The sequence below is a fragment of the Limulus polyphemus genome, unplaced genomic scaffold (genome assembly GCF_000517525.1).
Source record: "Limulus polyphemus unplaced genomic scaffold, Limulus_polyphemus-2.1.2 Scaffold83, whole genome shotgun sequence".
Lineage (NCBI taxonomy): Eukaryota > Metazoa > Arthropoda > Merostomata > Xiphosura > Limulidae > Limulus > Limulus polyphemus.
In genome coordinates, this window is record NW_013665693.1 from 852276 (window position 1) to 857529 (window position 5254).

Here is a 5254-nt window from a genome sequence, read left to right on the forward strand (position 1 = left end):
AGTTAAAAAGATAATACAAAAGAGATTGGAATAAAAATAATAAAAGGTCTCGTAAGTTGGTCATTAAACTGTTTGTTTTGCACGGTAATTTCGCTGATTTCCATCGTATCTTGACCTCCATTGCCTCAAAACAAAACCAATTTGGCATTCTAATTGTTAAAATTTTCCAGGGGAAAATGACTATTTCCTGTACTTCTGACAAGCTTGATTCACTTCCAACGTTTTCCATCCACCCACCCACATGCACAAACACATACATTTTGCTTCCTACGCCTATGTATACTGACTACATAGGTTTATCATGCCAGGTCTACGTGCATGAATTATACACTGTACATTTGTCCAACTGTAGGTGTGGGTGTTTTCTCGAGCACGCATATTAGAAGCGACTGCACGGAGTTGATACAATCTGATAGTTCGTTAGTCAACATGCTGAAGGAAGCAACTGATAAGGCTAGTAATTATTTTCTTAACTTAATTATTTTGGTTCTTTACTTATATTAATATGTCAGTCGACAAGTTCGTGTAGAAAGACCTCGATTGTTAAACATTTAATTAGGAAATGATGTAGCAACAAGGTTAAAAAGGTTTAATCAGAGGAAGTGAAGAACATAAGTAAAACTCCGCGTGTACTAAAACACAAGTCACTTTCAACTACTGCTCAAACAAAATGTTCTAGGCGTTTTATCAGAATTAATTATGACCAACAAATACTCCGAGTGCAACGAACTTTATGAAAATTCTATAATATAAAACGTCTAAGCTAGCCTAGCATGATCCATTAATTAATGAGTAACAGGATATATAGATATATATATTACATCAAAATGAGACGGATAATTATTTTAATAAGATCATTCGTTACTGGTCCCTCAAATAATGGCGTTATTAAAACTGCTATCAACGTCCCTGTGAAGCAGTATAGGTACCTATTTCCTATTAATAGTTCATGAAGTTATACAATTAATTGATTTGGTGTATAAAACAGATTCATACTCAAAGGTATTACAATGCTCAATTGTTACGAGATTCCCAAGTTGGAAAAATACTTTAGTAATACTTTTATTTCCTAGAGCAAAGGGAGTGGTATTTTTTTACAACTTCCGCAGCCCTGGTTAACTGTACAATAGCAATATTATCGATGTTTAAAAAAAAATCATCACGTTTCAATTTACAAAATAGGGTGAGAACTCCCTCCTTCTATAACATTCCTGTTTAACTAAGTAAAAAAGTTTTTTTAAAGCTTAATATAGTTGAACTCTTTTCTTCCTCTTGTACGGGGTAGTAAACGATTTGCTCTTCTTTTTTCTTTTTTTTTTTTTTTTGGTTCACGGAAACCGTCCTATCTGGAATAGTAAATGTTATATATTTCTATGTAATATTCTCTATCATATCTCCGTTTAGGGCCCGGCATGACCAGGGGGTTAGGGCGCTCGACTCGCGATCTGAGAGTCGCAGGTTCGAATCCCCGTTCCACCAAACATGCCCGCCCTTTCAGCCGTGTGGGCGTTTAATGTTACAGTCAATCCCACTATTCGTTGGTAAAAGAGTAGCCCAAAAGTTGGCGGTGGGTGCTGATGACTAACTGCCTTCCCTCTAGTCTTTCACTGCTAAATTAGGGTCGGCTAGGGTAGATAGCCCTTGTGTAGCTTTGCGCGAAATTCAAAACAAACAATCATATGCGAGTTACATATACAGATGTAGATTGGGTATTTTTTTTACGTCATTTACTATATCTGCTATTATTGGGTAATATGAGGATATACAGATGTAGGTTGGGTATTTTTTTACGTCATTTGCTATATCTGCTATTATTGGGTAATATGAGGATATACAGATGTAGACTGGGTATTTTTTTACGTCATTTACTATATCTGCTATTATTGGGTAATATGAGGATATACAGATGTAGATTGGGTATTTTTTTACGTCATTTACTATATCTGCTATTATTGGGTAATATGAGGATATACAGATGTAGATTGGGTCTTTTTTACGTCATTTACTATATCTGCTATTATTAGGTAATATGAGGATATACAGATGTAGATTGGGTCTTCTTTACGTCATGTGCTATATCTGCTATTCTTGTATAATGAGTAATGGGATATATATATAATAGGATAGTAATATGTATATATATATATTACATCACAATGAAACGGACAACAATTTTAATAAGATCATATATGATTATAAATCTATTGAGTCCTTTTTGATGTCACGTTCTATATCTACGATTCACATTTTCTCTCTTTTTTAATATTTCAAAGTAACTTATAAGGCTGGCACACTATAATTTACAAAATGATGAAGCACGGCGCGTAATAAATGAAATTAGTAACTGGATCAAGTTTCGCCATCTAGGAACTACTGGAGTAACTAATGTATCGGCTTTGAATTTATCATAACTGCATCTTCCCAAATTTTGAGATAGTAAACTAAGACATTTATAAGACTAGAAGTACTTCCGTATGATCCCCAATAGTGTTCTGTTTCAAGAGTGAATAAAACCAAAATTAAGTGTAACAAATGTTTTTATTTCTTGCTTTTGAAGTTCATATCTCATGCTGTGTTGTAGCCTACAGAGTGCATAATTCTTCTCGTGGTTCATGGCATGTGCACATTTTACTGACGTCAAGACAGTATAAATTGCAACGTTAAGCGTCCCTTATGTGACGTCATTTTAGTGTCTACTAACTGACTGACAGACAACACACTACTGTATAGTGGTGCGAATGGTTAAAACAGGTTTCCTCTCCAGGCGGCCTTCGGCCCCCTTTCGGAGAAAAAGCTTCAACACATATCGATTAGGGAGAAAAATAAACATTCGAGCATTTAAGTATCTAAAAGACACATGAAAAAAAAAAGTGAATGAAATCATACATGTGATACAAATATTAACACATTTTGCTCTTAAGTTGCACTCAAATAAGTGAATTATTTAATTTTAGGTACGTTTTAAACTGAGTAGATTTGACCTGGATTGAACACAGTTTCTGATAGAACGAACGCTTTACCAGTGCAGTTTCATCTGTATCCACGACATCATTTGATACCACAATCAAAATATTCGAACATAAAATTACTTAAGCCTTAATTACAAGTAAACGCTGTAGAGCGATTATTTAGAACTTCTAATGTTTGGTGCACTCTCTTTTCGTCGGCTAGATCCTTATCAGGAAATTAAACTATTACACCTTAAATATCGTACAGTCAGGAAATAATAAATAATAAAATGTTAAAACGTAGACGTAGTTCTGAGAAACTGATGAAACTTCGTGTATTTATGTCTTCCTAACTGTTTTTGGTATAAGTTGTAAAATAACTTTTAAAGCTATCGTTGAAACTAAGCAGAAACTAATGAGATTATGCTTGAAACGACTTGAGATTATGTCTGTAACAACTGAAAGAACAAAAGGTAGAGTGATCCAGATGTAGTAACGATACGTATCTTAGTATATTTTTGCACGTGTATCAACCGAAAATAAAAGACGTCGTAAAGACTAATGTAGTAACAAGCAAAATGTAATATTCAACTTTAGCACACAAAAATGTAATGTCACTACTTATCTAGTAACTGCTGTACTTACTTATTTAGTGTAACAAAAAATAGTTTATATTTACAGTACGTAGCCAACAGTAAGTTGTCTAGTTACTTTTGTAGCAATAAGAAGGAATTTAGTATTGTTGTTTTCTTAGTAACCATATGCAACTACTGTATAACACATAGATCTTACATTATGATAACTCGTATATGCTCTAACCCGAAAGAATACGTCATGATTACTCCTATAATGAGAATTTTGTTGTTGCTGCTGCTGTTGTTAGAAAATTATCATTTACGAACATTTTTTGTTTTATTTTCATGCAGTAATTTCGTCTTGTACCGGCAAACTTGGGATCAAGCAATAGTAATAACTTCCTATTGTAAAAGACAGCATCATCAATCAGAAACCAACTGTTGGAGTCAAAAGGATTCCATACGCTAACCAGTTGTACCGGAGGTTCAATATAGATATCAAATATCCCCACACCATTAGTTTTAGCGCGGTACTGCTGTCTTCAGAAATTAATAAATGAATGACTAGGAGAACGTGAAAATATGGCGTTATTTATTTTCTGGAGAATTAGGCATCGTCATATTGGCCATAGACGTTCAAGATCCGTGAAAAGCATCATTTATTTTGTCCGCTGTGGACATTTGGCGGTTTATTGAAAGACCGGGAAAACATGCTTTGGATTACAGAATATCTTGGGATTAAACAACACGATTTCCTCGGAAGAAAAAGATAAATAAAGTATCAAAATTCATGAGTTCGTTTGTTTCTTGTTAACTTATTACCATTATTTAAATCTCCTGATTTGAGAACTTTCATAAGATTATTATGGTAAGATTTCACATTTATTATGTTAATTTTTTAAATTTGATTTACAAATATGTTTCCAATATAGTAACTTTCATCCCAAAACAAGACAATTTTTAGTAGACAGCAATACTACATTATTAGTTGTTTAATGGGTAAAGTTTATATTTTTGCTTGCGATGTTTAATAAAACAACAGAAAACATTAATTATTGCTATAATCGGCCCTGCATGGCCAGGTGGTTAAGGCGCTCGACTCCCAATCTGATGGTCGCGGGTTCGAATCCCGGTCACAACGTGGGGCGTTATAACGTGATGGTCAATCCCACTTTTCTTGGGAAAAGAGTGATGACACTGCTAAATTAGGGACGGCTAGCGTAGCTTTGTGCGAAATTAAAAAAAAAACATCTTTCTATAATCAATAGTTGCTTTACACAGCATGCTTCAAGCAAATAATTAAAAATTATGGATTAATAAAAAAAATTAACTAAGGCCATAAGCGAGTTATATTTTATTATAATCGTTTTTAATAATTCAGTTAGAACCGTATACAATATAAAAGAATGCTTTCCTTTAACCCACAAAAAACTTTTATAAATGTTCATGAGGTGAAAAAGAAACGTACTACAAGGGCTGAGTCATGAATAAAACATATCTAAAAATCAAATGACTAAAATGTTTATTTTTAAAGTTCAGTTCTTCAAAAAAATTTTCTCAGAATAATATTACTGCTTACTAATAATGGCTGGAGACGGCTTGAATGGGTAATGAAGAAAAACTTTAATATAAGCTTAACAAAACAGCAAATGTACAACGTTTCGACAAGATTTTGTCATCATTTTGTCAAATCAAAACAGCAAATGTACAACGTTTCGACAAGATTTTTTC